This window comes from Pseudophryne corroboree, chromosome 8 (genome assembly GCF_028390025.1).
Source record: "Pseudophryne corroboree isolate aPseCor3 chromosome 8, aPseCor3.hap2, whole genome shotgun sequence".
In the NCBI taxonomy this organism is placed as follows: Eukaryota; Metazoa; Chordata; class Amphibia; order Anura; family Myobatrachidae; genus Pseudophryne; species Pseudophryne corroboree.
Window position 1 is genome coordinate 110,631,358 of NC_086451.1, and position 15,263 is coordinate 110,646,620.

The 15,263-nt window shown below is 48.4% G+C and overlaps 1 long non-coding RNA gene across 1 annotated transcript in view; it reads left to right on the top strand.

The window, feature by feature from the left end:
• The first annotated feature begins 2,069 nt into the window (after nt 1-2,069).
• Nucleotides 2,070-15,263, top strand: part of LOC134947540 (uncharacterized) — a 38,550-nt gene continuing 25,356 nt past the window's right edge. The window contains exon 1 of the long non-coding RNA XR_010182605.1: nt 2,070-2,151. This is a non-coding gene — a long non-coding RNA (uncharacterized LOC134947540). The remainder of the gene's footprint in view (nt 2,152-15,263) is intronic.

A 15,263-nucleotide genomic window follows, 5' to 3' on the forward strand; every position in this document is an offset into this window, starting at 1 on the left:
TAGAGGACAGGACCCCACTAGCCCCTTGGGGAGACAGAGGGAGAGTTTGCCAGCACACACCAGAGCGCTATATATATATATAGGGATAACCTTATATAAGTGTTACTCCCTTTTATAGCTGCTGTTTATAATTTAGCTGCCAATAGTGCCCCCCCTCTCTCGTTTTTACCCTGATTCTGTAGGGACTGCAGGGGAGAGTCAGGGAGCCGTCCTTCCAGCGGAACTGTGAGGGAAAATGGCGCTTGTGTGCTGAGGAGATAGGCTCCGCCCCTTCACGACGGCCTTATCTCCCGCTTTTTTCTGGAAAACTGGCAGGGGTTAAATACATCCATATAGCCCAGGAGCTATATGTGATGTATTTCTTTTGCCATCCTAAGGTATTTCTGTTTTTATTGTGTCTCAGGGCGCTCCCCCCCAGCGCCCTGCACCCTCAGTGACCGGAGTGTGAAGTGTGCTGAGAGCAATGGCGCACAGCTGCAGTGCTGTGCGCTACCTTAGTTGAAGACAGGAACGTCTTCTGCCGCCGATTTCACCGGACCTCTTCGTTCTTCTGGCTCTGTAAGGGGGCCGGCGGCGCGGCTCCGGGACCCATCCAGGCTGAACCTGTGATCGTCCCTCTGGAGCTAATGTCCAGTAGCCTAAGAAACCCAATCCACTCTGCACGCAGGTGAGTTCGTTTCTTCTCCCCTTAGTCCCACGATGCAGTGAGCCTGTTGCCAGCAGGACTCACTGAAAATAAAAAACCTAAAATAAACTTTTACTCTAAGCAGCTCAGGAGAGCCACCTAGCATGCACCCTTCTCGTTCGGGCACAAAAATCTAACTGAGGCTTGGAGGAGGGTCATAGGGGGAGGAGCCAGTGCACACCAGCTAGTTCAAGCTTTTACTTTTGTGCCCAGTCTCCTGCGGAGCCGCTATTCCCCATGGTCCTTACGGTGTCCCAGCATCCACTTAGGACGTTAGAGAAAGGGCTGTGACTGTTCCGACATGGGGTCTGGAATCTTGAGGACCTCCTTAACTGTTTCCTCCAGTATTGGTTCATCTTCCAATTCTTGCATGAAATCCCCCTCCTCCAGCTGTGGGGAATCATCCTCTGAATCCAACTGCAACACCGCTGGTAGCTGGCGTTTCTTAGCGGTCTGCTGGGGAAGAGGGGCAGGTGATTGTTGAGCTGGCGTTATAGCCGAGGCCAGACTTTCCATTGAGTCTGAGCCCACACCGGTTCAGGAGCATGCAAGGTGTGCGTCCAAAAATCCTCTGTATCCTTCCTGGCAACTGCCAATTCAGAAGAGATTGTGGACATTACTCCAGTAAAAGTTGATAACCACGCTGGAGTAGTATCTTGTGCAGATTGCAAACTCTGTGTACAGTCTTCACAAAAAAGCTAATTTTCTGCGGAAGTGTGAGTAAACTTCTCAGAGCAACCCTTGCATGTATAGGCCTGAGAGGCCTTAGAAGAAACACCTACGAGTCATAATTCACACACACTGATAGATATAATCAGAAAGAACTTAGGGGCAGTTGTTTTAACCTGGAGAAGGCATAAGGAAGTGATAAACCAGTGATATGTGCAAGGTGATAAACGCACCAGCTAATCAGCGCCAATATGTAAATTAAGAGTTAGGAGCTGATTGGCTGGTGCATTTATCACCTTGCACATATCACTGGTTTATCACTTCCTTATGCCTTCTCCAGGCTTGAATCATCTGCCCTTTAAACAGTACCACTGTGTTATAAGGTGCTATAGTCAGGAAGCAACCAGCAAACACTTAAGCTAATTTGAGTATAAATATATATAGCTATACTATGGTATGGGTATATAAGGAATAACAGATTCCAATATGTCAGTATATTGTTATGTGTATATGTGCCTTACAGCCCTTCCACAACTCCCCCACCACAAAACCTGGTGTCCAGTGTTGTGACAGGCACCTGTGCCCAGGAATCGTTGGATCTGAAAAGCTATAATGGCTGCTGAGTCTCCGTCCTGAAGCACTAGCTCTATCATTCATTGTCCCGCGCAGCGCGTCTTCCCCACTAAGGGACAGCACGCTGCTGTTAGCTCCTCCCCTTGTAACCATGGAGACGCTCTGGAGCTCACAGCTCCCCTGGAGGGATCTAATATTCCAGGTAAGCGCGTCTCCTCATTAAGGTAAGGCGCGCTGCTGTTGTCTGATCTGTGAAGCTCCATGGCCGTGTATGAGGATAGACAGACGGAGGGAGGGAGGCAGAGATACTCACTGACTTGATCTTCAGCCTGCTAGCCGGATATGATGTGCTGCAGGGACTCAAAACCGCAGTCAGTGGACTGTGTTGAGGCACCCTGGGACCAATGTCCCGCAGCTGGGGACCCGGGCACCTACCTCATGAGGTGGGAACGGGTCACCCCAGTAGCTCCATCGGAGCAGATAGACAGGGGCCAACTGTCTGCCTGTTCTGTATGAAATGGAATAAAAAAATAAATATATTCTTCCTGGAGCCTCCAGATTGCGACCTGCTCACTGAGGCACTTTTTTCTAAACTGAGTGGTGGGAGGGGCGTAGTCAGGGAGGAGCTAGCCACATTCACATTAAAGAATTTTAAAGTGCACCTGCTCCTGGACCCACGACTACACTCCATCGTAAACTGGACCCCAGTGTCCCCTACAGAGGACAGAGAAATGTAATTTGATTGTGTAATGATTTTTCTCTAACGTCCTAAGTGGATGCTGGGGACTCCGTAAGGACCATGGGGAATAGCGGCTCCGCAGGAGACTGGGCACATCTAAAGAAAGCTTTAGGACTATCTGGTGTGCACTGGCTCCTCCCCCTATGACCCTCCTCCAAGCCTCTGTTAGATCTCTGTGCCCGAACGAGAAGGGTGCACACTAGGGGCTCTCCTGAGCTTCTTAGTGAAAGTTTTAGATTAGGTTTTTTATTTTCAGTGAGACCTGCTGGCAACAGGCTCACTGCATCGAGGGACTAAGGGGAGAAGAAGCGAACTCACCTGCGTGCAGAGTGGATTGGGCTTCTTAGGCTACTGGACATTAGCTCCAGAGGGACGATCACAGGCCCAGCTTGGATGGGTCCCAGAGCCGCGCCGCCGGCCCCCTTACAGAGCAAGAAGGCAGAAGAGGTCCGGAAAATCGGTGGCAGAAGACGTCCTGTCTTCAACAAGGTAGCGCACAGCACTGCAGCTGTGCGCCATTGCTCTCAGCACACTTCACACTTCGGTCACTGAGGGTGCAGGGCGCTGGGGGGGGCGCCCTGAGACGCAATAAAAACACCTTGGATGGCAAAAAAAATGCATCACATATAGCTCCTGGGCTATATGGATGCATTTAACCCCTGCCAGAATCCATAAAAAAGCAGGAAAAAAGTCCGCGAAAAAGGGGCGGAGCCTATCTCCTCAGCACACTGGCGCCATTTTCCCTCACAGCTCCGTTGGAGGGAAGCTCCCTGTCTCTCCCCTGCAGTCACTACACTACAGAAAGGGTTAAAAAAAGAGAGGGGGGCACTAATTAGGCGCAGTATTAACTATACAGCAGCTATAAGGGGAAAAACACTTATATAAGGTTATCCCTGTATATATATAGCGCTCTGGTGTGTGCTGGCAAACTCTCCCTCTGTCTCCCCAAAGGGCTAGTGGGGTCCTGTCCTCTATCAGAGCATTCCCTGTGTGTGTGCTGTATGTCGGTACTTTTGTGTCGACATGTATGAGGAGAAAAATGATGTGGAGACGGAGCAGATTGCCTGTAATAGTGATGTCACCCCCTAGGGGGTCGACACCTGAGTGGATGAACTGTTGGAAGGAATTACGTGACAGTGTCAGCTCTGTATAAAAGACAGTGGTTGACATGAGACAGCCGGCTACTCAGCTTGTGCCTGTCCAGACGTCTCATAGGCCGTCAGGGGCTCTAAAGCGCCCGTTACCTCAGATGGCAGATATAGACGCCGACACGGATACTGACTCCAGTGTCGACGGTGAAGAGACGAATGTGACTTCCAGTAGGGCCACACGTTACATGATTGAGGCAATGAAAAATGTTTTACACATTTCTGATAATACGAGTACCACCAAAAAAGGGGTATTATGTTCGGTGAGGAAAAACTACCTGTAGTTTTCCTGAATCTGAGAAATTAAATGAGGTGTGTGATGATGCGTGGGTTTCCCCCGATAACAACGGATAATTTCTAAAATGTTATTGGCATTATATCCTTTCCCGCCAGAGGTTAGGGTGCGTTGGGAAACACCCCCTAGGGGGGATAAAGCGCTCACACGCTTGTAAGGGCTCTACCTTCGCCTGAGATGGCCGCCCTTAAGGATCCTGCTGATAGAAAGCAGGAGGGTATCCTAAAAGGTATTTACACACATACTGGTGTTATACTGCGACCAGCAATCGCCTCAGCCTGGATGTGCAGTGCTGGGTTGGCGTGGTCGGATTCCCTGACTGAAAATATTGATACCCTAGATAGGGACAGTATATTTTTGCCTATAGAGCATTTAAAAGATGCATTTTTATATATGCGTGATGCACAGCGGAATATTTGCCGACTGGCATCAAGTCTAAGCGCGTTGTCCATTTCTACCAGTAGAGGGTTATGGACACGTCAGTGGTCAGGTGATGCGTATTCCAAACGGCATTTGGAAGTATTGCTTTATTAAGGGAGGAGTTATTTGGGGTCGGTCTTTCAGACCTGGTGGCCACGGCAACAGCTGGGAATTCCACGTTTGTACCCCAGGTCGCCTCTCAACATGAGAAGACGCCGTATTATCAGGCGCAGTCTTTTCGTGGACAAGCGGGCAAAAGGTTCCTCATTTCTGCCCCGTGACAGAGGGAGAGGAAAAAGGCTGCAGAAATCAGCCAGTTCCCAGGAACAGAAACCCTCTCCCGCCTCTGCCAAGCACTCAGTATACGCTGGGGCTTTACAAGCAGAATCAGGCACGGTGGGGGGCCCGTCTCAATGAATTTCAGCGCGCAGTGGGCTCACTCGCAAGTAGACCCCTGGATCCTTCAGGTGATATCTCAGGGGTACAAATTAGAATTCGAGACGTCTCCCCCTCGCCGTTTCCTAAAGTCGGCTTTACCGATGTCTCCTTCTGACAGGGAGACAGTTTTGGAAGCCATTCACAAGCTGTATTCCCAGCAGGTGATAATCAAGATACCCCTCCTGCAACAGGGAACGGGGTATTATTCCACACTGTTGTGGTACCGAAGCCGGACGGCTCGGTGAGACCGATTCTAAATCTAAAATCTTTGAACACTTACGTACAGAGGTTCAAATTCAAGATTGAGTCACTCAGAGCAGTGATTGCGAACCTGGAAGAAGGGGACTACATGATGTCTCGGGACATCAAGGATGCTTACCTTCATGTCAAAATTTACCCTTCTCACCAAGGGTACCTCAGGTTTATGGTACAGAACTGTCACTATCAGTTCAGACGCTGCCAGATGGATGGTACACGGCACCCCGGGTCTTTACCAAGGTAATGGCCGAAATGATGATATTCCTTCGAAGGAAGTGAATTTTAGTTATCCCTTCCTTGGACAATTCCCTGATAAGGGTAAGATCCAGGGAACAGTTGGAGGTCGGTGTAGCACTATCTCAGGTAGTGTTGCGGCAGCACGATTGGATTCTCAATATTCCAAAATCGCACCTGGTTCCGACTAGAGATGAGCGCCTGAAATTTTTCGGGTTTTGTGTTTTGGTTTTGGGTTCGGTTCCGCGGCCGTGTTTTGGGTTCGAACGCGTTTTGGCAAAACCTCACCGAATTATTTTTGTCGGATTCGGGTGTGTTTTGGATTCGGGTGTTTTTTTCCAAAAACACTAAAAAACAGCTTAAATCATAGAATTTGGGGGTCATTTTGATCCCAAAGTATTATTAACCTCAAAAACCATAATTTACACTCATTTTCAGTCTATTCTGAATACCTCACACCTCACAATATTATTTTTAGTCCTAAAATTTGCACCGAGGTCGCTGTGTGAGTAAGATAAGCGACCCTAGTGGCCGACACAAACACCGGGCCCATCTAGGAGTGGCACTGCAGTGTCACGCAGGATATCCCTTCCAAAAAACCCTCCCCAAACAGCACATGACGCAAAGAAAAAAAGAGGCGCAATGAGGTAGCTGTGTAGCTGTGTGAGTAAGATTAGCGACCCTAGTGGCCGACACAAACACCGGGCCCATCTAGGAGTGGCACTGCAGTGTCACGCAGGATGGCCCTTCCAAAAAACCCTCCCCAAACAGCACATGACGCAAAGAAAAAAAGAGGCGCAATGAGGTAGCTGTGTGAGTAAGATTAGCGACCCTAGTGGCCGACACAAACACCGGGCCCATCTAGGAGTGGCACTGCAGTGTCACGCAGGATGGCCCTTCCAAAAAACCCTCCCCAAACAGCACATGACGCAAAGAAAAAAAGAGGCGCAATGAGGTAGCTGACTGTGTGAGTAAGATTAGCGACCCTAGTGGCCGACACAAACACCGGGCCCATCTAGGAGTGGCACTGCAGTGTCACGCAGGATGTCCCTTCCAAAAAACCCTCCCCAAACAGCACATGACGCAAAGAAAAAAAGAGGCGCAATGAGGTAGCTGTGTGAGTAAGATTAGCGACCCTAGTGGCCGACACAAACACCGGGCACATCTAGGAGTGGCACTGCAGTGTCACGCAGGATGTCCCTTCCAAAAAACCCTCCCCAAACAGCACATGACGCAAAGAAAAAAAGAGGCGCAATGAGGTAGCTGTGTGAGTAAGATTAGCGACCCTAGTGGCCGACACAAACACCGGGCCCATCTAGGAGTGGCACTGCAGTGTCACGCAGGATGTCCCTTCCAAAAAACCCTCCCCAATCAGCACATGATGCAAAGAAAAAGAAAAGAAAAAAGAGGTGCAAGATGGAATTATCCTTGGGCCCTCCCACCCACCCTTATGTTGTATAAACAAAACAGGACATGCACACTTTAACCAACCCATCATTTCAGTGACAGGGTCTGCCACACGACTGTGACTGATATGACGGGTTGGTTTGGACCCCCCCCAAAAAAGAAGCAATTAATCTCTCCTTGCACAAACTGGCTCTACAGAGGCAAGATGTCCACCTCATCTTCACCCTCCGATATATCACCGTGTACATCCCCCTCCTCACAGATTATCAATTCGTCCCCACTGGAATCCACCATCTCAGCTCCCTGTGTACTTTGTGGAGGCAATTGCTGCTGGTCAATGTCTCCGCGGAGGAATTGATTATAATTCATTTTAATGAACATCATCTTCTCCACATTTTCTGGATGTAACCTCGTACGCCGATTGCTGACAAGGTGAGCGGCGGCACTAAACACTCTTTCGGAGTACACACTTGTGGGAGGGCAACTTAGGTAGAATAAAGCCAGTTTGTGCAAGGGCCTCCAAATTGCCTCTTTTTCCTGCCAGTATAAGTACGGACTGTGTGACGTGCCTACTTGGATGCGGTCACTCATATAATCCTCCACCATTCTATCAATGTTGAGAGAATCATATGCAGTGACAGTAGACGACATGTCCGTAATCGTTGTCAGGTCCTTCAGTCCGGACCAGATGTCAGCATCAGCAGTCGCTCCAGACTGCCCTGCATCACCGCCAGCGGGTGGGCTCGGAATTCTGAGCCTTTTCCTCGCACCCCCAGTTGCGGGAGAATGTGAAGGAGGAGATGTTGACAGGTCGCGTTCCGCTTGACTTGACAATTTTGTCACCAGCAGGTCTTTCAACCCCAGCAGACCTGTGTCTGCCGGAAAGAGAGATCCAAGGTAGGCTTTAAATCTAGGATCGAGCACGGTGGCCAAAATGTAGTGCTCTGATTTCAACAGATTGACCACCCGTGAATCCTTGTTAAGCGAATTAAGGGCTGCATCCACAAGTCCCACATGCCTAGCGGAATCGCTCCCTTTTAGCTCCTTCTTCAATGCCTCCAGCTTCTTCTGCAAAAGCCTGATGAGGGGAATGACCTGACTCAGGCTGGCAGTGTCTGAACTGACTTCACGTGTGGCAAGTTCAAAGGGCATCAGAACCTTGCACAACGTTGAAATCATTCTCCACTGCACTTGAGACAGGTGCATTCCATCTCCTATATCGTGCTCAATTGTATAGGCTTGAATGGCCTTTTGCTGCTCCTCCAACCTCTGAAGCATATAGAGGGTTGAATTCCACCTCGTTACCACTTCTTGCTTCAGATGATGGCAGGGCAGGTTCAGTAGTTTTTGGTGGTGCTCCAGTCTTCTGTACGTGGTGCCTGTACGCCGAAAGTGTCCCGCAATTTTTCTGGCCACCGACAGCATCTCTTGCACGCCCCTGTCGTTTTTTAAAAAATTCTGCACCACCAAATTCAAGGTATGTGCAAAACATGGGACGTGCTGGAATTTGCACATATTTAATGCACGCACAATATTGCTGGCGTTGTCCGATGCCACAAATCCACAGGAGAGTCCAATTGGGGTAAGCCATTCCGCGATGATCTTCCTCAGTTGCCGTAAGAGGTTTTCAGCTGTGTGCGTATTCTGGAAAGCGGTGATACAAAGCGTAGCCTGCCTAGGAAAGAGTTGGCGTTTGCGAGATGCTGCTACTGGTGCCGCCGCTGCTGTTCTTGCGGCGGGAGTCCATACATCTACCCAGTGGGCTGTCACAGTCATATAGTCCTGACCCTGCCCTGCTCCACTTGTCCACATGTCCGTGGTTAAGTGGACATTGGGTACAACTGCATTTTTTAGGAGACTGGTGAGTCTTTTTCTGACGTCCGTGTACATTCTCGGTATCGCCTGCCTAGAGAAGTGGAACCTAGATGGTATTTGGTAACGGGGGCACACTGCCTCAATAAATTGTCTAGTTCCCTGTGAACTAACGGCGGATACCGGACGCACGTCTAACACCAACATAGTTGTCAAGGACTCAGTTATCCGCTTTGCAGTAGGATGACTGCTGTGATATTTCATCTTCCTCGCAAAGGACTGTTGAACAGTCAATTGCTTACTGGAAGTAGTACAAGTGGGCTTACGACTTCCCCTCTGGGATGACCATCGACTCCCAGCGGCAACAACAGCAGCGCCAGCAGCAGTAGGCGTTACACGCAAGGATGCATCGGAGGAATCCCAGGCAGGAGAGGACTCGTCAGACTTGCCAGTGACATGGCCTGCAGGACTATTGGCATTCCTGGGGAAGGAGGAAATTGACACTGAGGGAGTTGGTGGGGTGGTTTGCGTGAGCTTGGTTACAAGAGGAAGGGATTTACTGGTCAGTGGACTGCTTCCGCTGTCACCCAAAGTTTTTGAACTTGTCACTGACTTATTATGAATGCGCTGCAGGTGACGTATAAGGGAGGATGTTCCGAGGTGGTTAACGTCCTTACCCCTACTTATTACAGCTTGACAAAGGGAACACACGGCTTGACACCTGTTGTCCGCATTTCTGGAGAAATACCTCCACACCGAAGAGCTGATTTTTTTGGTATTTTCACCTGGCATGTCAACGGCCATATTCCTCCCACGGACAACAGGTGTCTCCCCGGGTGCCTGACTTAAACAAACCACCTCACCATCAGAATCCTCCTGGTCAATTTCCTCCCCAGCGCCAGCAACACCCATATCCTCCTCATCCTGGTGTACTTCAACACTGACATCTTCAATCTGACTATCAGGAACTGGACTGCGGGTGCTCCTTCCAGCACTTGCAGGGGGCGTGCAAATGGTGGAAGGCGCATGCTCTTCACGTCCAGTGTTGGGAAGGTCAGGCATCGCAACCGACACAATTGGACTCTCCTTGTGGATTTGGGATTTCAAAGAACGCACAGTTCTTTGCGGTGCTTTTGCCAGCTTGAGTCTTTTCAGTTTTCTAGCGAGAGGCTGAGTGCTTCCATCCTCATGTGAAGCTGAACCACTAGCCATGAACATAGGCCAGGGCCTCAGCCGTTCCTTGCCACTCCGTGTGGTAAATGGCATATTGGCAAGTTTACGCTTCTCCTCCGACAATTTTATTTTAGGTTTTGGAGTCCTTTTTTTACTGATATTTGGTGTTTTGGTTTTGACATGCTCTGTACTATGCCATTGGGCATCGGCCTTGGCAGACGACGTTGCTGGCATTTCATCGTCTCGGCCATGACTAGTGGCAGCAGCTTCAGCACGAGGTGGAAGTGGATCTTGATCTTTCCCTAATTTTGGAACCTCAACATTTTTGTTCTCCATATTTTAATAGGCACAACTAAAAGGCACCTCAGGTAAACAATGGAGATGGATGGATTGGATACTAGTATACAATTATGGACGGGCTGCCGAGTGCCGACACAGAGGTAGCCACAGCCGTGAACTACCGCACTGTACTGTGTCTGCTGCTAATATATAGACTGGTTGATAAAGAGATAGTATACTCGTAACTAGTATGTATGTATAAAGAAAGAAAAAAAAACCACGGTTAGGTGGTATATACAATTATGGACGGGCTGCCGAGTGCCGACACAGAGGTAGCCACAGCCGTGAACTACCGCACTGTACTGTGTCTGCTGCTAATATATAGACTGGTTGATAAAGAGATAGTATACTCGTAACTAGTATGTATGTATAAAGAAAGAAAAAAAAACCACGGTTAGGTCACTGGTATATACAATTATGGACGGGCTGCCGAGTGCCGACACAGAGGTAGCCACAGCCGTGAACTACCGCACTGTACTGTGTCTGCTGCTAATATATAGACTGGTTGATAAAGAGATAGTATACTCGTAACTAGTATGTATGTATAAAGAAAGAAAAAAAAACCACGGTTAGGTGGTATATACAATTATGGACGGGCTGCCGAGTGCCGACACAGAGGTAGCCACAGCCGTGAACTACCGCACTGTACTGTGTCTGCTGCTAATATATAGACTGGTTGATAAAGAGATAGTATACTCGTAACTAGTATGTATGTATAAAGAAAGAAAAAAAAACCACGGTTAGGTGGTATATACAATTATGGACGGGCTGCCGAGTGCCGACACAGAGGTAGCCACAGCCGTGAACTACCGCACTGTACTGTGTCTGCTGCTAATATATAGACTGGTTGATAAAGAGATAGTATACTCGTAACTAGTATGTATGTATAAAGAAAGAAAAAAAAACCACGGTTAGGTGGTATATACAATTATGGACGGGCTGCCGAGTGCCGACACAGAGGTAGCCACAGCCGTGAACTACCGCACTGTACTGTGTCTGCTGCTAATATATAGACTGGTTGATAAAGAGATAGTATACTCGTAACTAGTATGTATGTATAAAGAAAGAAAAAAAAACCACGGTTAGGTCACTGGTATATACAATTATGGACGGGCTGCCGAGTGCCGACACAGAGGTAGCCACAGCCGTGAACTACCGCACTGTACTGTGTCTGCTGCTAATATATAGACTGGTTGATAAAGAGATAGTATACTCGTAACTAGTATGTATGTATAAAGAAAGAAAAAAAAACCACGGTTAGGTCACTGGTATATACAATTATGGACGGGCTGCCGAGTGCCGACACAGAGGTAGCCACAGCCGTGAACTACCGCACTGTACTGTGTCTGCTGCTAATATATAGACTGGTTGATAAAGAGATAGTATACTCGTAACTAGTATGTATGTATAAAGAAAGAAAAAAAAACCACGGTTAGGTCACTGGTATATACAATTATGGACGGGCTGCCGAGTGCCGACACAGAGGTAGCCACAGCCGTGAACTACCGCACTGTACTGTGTCTGCTGCTAATATATAGACTGGTTGATAAAGAGATAGTATACTCGTAACTAGTATGTATGTATAAAGAAAGAAAAAAAAAACCACGGTTAGGTCACTGGTATATACAATTATGGACGGGCTGCCGAGTGCCGACACAGAGGTAGCCACAGCCGTGAACTACCGCACTGTACTGTGTCTGCTGCTAATATATAGACTGGTTGATAAAGAGATAGTATACTCGTAACTAGTATGTATGTATAAAGAAAGAAAAAAAAACCACGGTTAGGTCACTGGTATATACAATTATGGACGGGCTGCGGAGTGCCGACACAGAGGTAGCCACAGCCGTGAACTACCGCACTGTACTGTGTCTGCTGCTAATATATAGACTGGTTGATAAAGAGATAGTATACTCGTAACTAGTATGTATGTATAAAGAAAGAAAAAAAAACCACGGTTAGGTGGTATATACAATTATGGACGGGCTGCCGAGTGCCGACACAGAGGTAGCCACAGCCGTGAACTACCGCACTGTACTGTGTCTGCTGCTAATATATAGACTGGTTGATAAAGAGATAGTATACTCGTAACTAGTATGTATGTATAAAGAAAGAAAAAAAAACCACGGTTAGGTCACTGGTATATACAATTATGGACGGGCTGCCGAGTGCCGACACAGAGGTAGCCACAGCCGTGAACTACCGCACTGTACTGTGTCTGCTGCTAATATATAGACTGGTTGATAAAGAGATAGTATACTCGTAACTAGTATGTATGTATAAAGAAAGAAAAAAAAACCACGGTTAGGTCACTGGTATATACAATTATGGACGGGCTGCCGAGTGCCGACACAGAGGTAGCCACAGCCGTGAACTACCGCACTGTACTGTGTCTGCTGCTAATATATAGACTGGTTGATAAAGAGATAGTATACTCGTAACTAGTATGTATGTATAAAGAAAGAAAAAAAAACCACGGTTAGGTCACTGGTATATACAATTAAGGACGGGCTGCCGAGTGCCGACACAGAGGTAGCCACAGCCGTGAACTACCGCACTGTACTGTGTCTGCTGCTAATATAGACTGGTTGATAAAGAGATAGTATACTACTAATATTATATACTGGTGGTCAGGTCACTGGTCACTAGTCACACTGGCAGTGGCACTCCTGCAGCAAAAGTGTGCACTGTTTAATTTTAATATAATATTATGTACTCCTGGCTCCTGCTATAACCTATAACTGGCACTGCAGTAGTGCTCCCCAGTCTCCCCCACAATTATAAGCTGTGTGAGATGAGCAGTCAGACAGATATATAATATATATAGATGATGCAGCACACTGGCCTGAGCCTGAGCAGTGCACACAGATATGGTATGTATGTGACTGAGTCACTGTGTGCTGTGTATCGCTTTTTTCAGGCAGAGAACGAATTATAAATAAAAGTGGTGGTCACTGGTCACTATCAGCAAAACTCTGCACTGTACACTACTGAGTACTCCTAATGCTCCCCAAAATTAGTAAATCAAGTGTCTAAACGGAGAGGACGCCAGCCACGTCCTCTCCCTATCAATCTCAATGCACGTGTGAAAATGGCGGCGACGCGCGGCTCCTTATATAGAATCCGAGTCTCGCGATAGAATCCGAGCCTCGCGAGAATCCGACAGCGTCATGATGACGTTCGGGCGCGCTCGGGTTAACCGAGCAAGGCGGGAAGATCCGAGTCGCTCGGACTCGTGAAAAAAAACATGAAGTTCTGGCGGGTTCGGATTCAGAGAAACCGAACCCGCTCATCTCTAGTTCCGACGACGTGTCTTCTGTTCCTAGGGATGATCCTGGACACAGTCCAGAAAAAGGTGTTTCTCCCGGAGGAGAAAGCCAGGGAGTTATCCGAGCTAGTCAGGAACCTCTTAAAACCGAGCCAAGTCTCAGTGCATCAATGCACAAGGGTTCTGGGTAAAATGGTGGCTTCCTACGAAGCAATCCCATTCGGCAGATTCCACGCAAGAACTTTCCAGTGGGACCTGCTGGACAAATGGTCCGGATCGCATCTTCAGATGCATCAGCGGATAACCCTGTCACCAAGGACAAGGGTGTCCCTCCTGTGGTGGTTGCAGAGTGCTCATCTTCTAGAGGGCCGCAGATTAGGCATTCAGGACTGGGTCCTGGTGACCACTGATGCCAGCCTGCGAGGCTGGGGAGCAGTCACACAGGGAAGGAATATCCAGGGCTTATGGTCAAGCCTGGAGACATCACTTCACATAAATATCCTGAAGCTAAGGGACATTTACAATGCTCTAAGCTTAGCAAGACCTCTGCTTCAAGGTCAGCCGGTGTTGATCCAGTCGGACAACATCACGGCAGTCACCCACGTAAACAGACAGGGTGGCACAAGAAGCAGGAGGGCAATGGCAGAAGCAGCAAGGATTCTTCGCTTGGCGGAAAATCATGTGATAGCACTGTCAGCAGTATTCATTCCGGGAGTGGACAACTGGGAAGCAGACTTCCTCAGCACGACCTCCACCCGGGAGAGTGGGGACTTCACCCAGAAGTCTTCCACATGATTAAAAACTCGACAGGTATTGCGCCAGGTCCAGGGACCCTCAGGCAATAAGCTGTAGACGCTCTGGTAACACCGTGGGTGTACCAGTCAGGGTATGTGTTCCCTCCTCTGCCTCTCATACCCAAGGTACTGAGATTGATACCGCGGATGCGTTTGACGGCATGGCGGTTGAACGCCGGATCCTGAAGGAAAAAAGGCATTCCGGATGAAGTCATCCCTATCCTGATCAAAGCCAGGAAGGATGTAACCGCAAAAACATTATCACCGCAATTGGCGAAAATATGTTGCGTGGTGCGAGGCCAGTAAGGCCCGACGGAGGAAATTCAACTGGGTCGATTCCTACATTTCCTGCAAACAGGAGTGTCTATGGGCCTGAAATTGGGGTCCATTAAGGTTCAAATTTCGGCCCTGTCAATTTTCTTCCAAAAAGAACTAGCTTCAGTCCCTGAAGTTCAGACGTTTGTAAAAGGGGTACTGCATATACAGCCTCCTTTTGTGCCTCCAGTGGCACTTTGGGATCTCAATGTAGTTTTGGGTTCCAAAAGTCACATTGGTTTGAACCACTTAAATCTGTGGAGTTAAAATATCTCACATGGAAAGTGGTCATGCTGTTGGCCCTGGCCTGGGCCAGGCGCGTGTCAGAATTGGCGGCTTTATCCTGAAAAAGCCCTTATCTGATTTTCCATTCGGACAGGGCGGAATTGAGGACTCATCCTCAGTTTCTCCCCAAGGTGGTTTCAGCGTCTCACCTGAACCAACCTATTGGTGGTGCCTGCGGCTACTAGGGACTTGGAGGCCTCCAAGTTGCTAGACGTTGTCAGTGCCCTGAAAATATGTTTCCAGGACGGCTGGAGTCAGGAAATCTGACTCGCTGTTTATCCTGTGTGCACCCAACAAGCTGGGTGCTCCTGCTTCTAAGCAGACTATTGCTCGTTGGATTTGTAGTACAATTCAGCTTGCACATTCTGTGGCAGGCCTGCCACAGCCAAAAATCTGTAAATGCCCACTCCA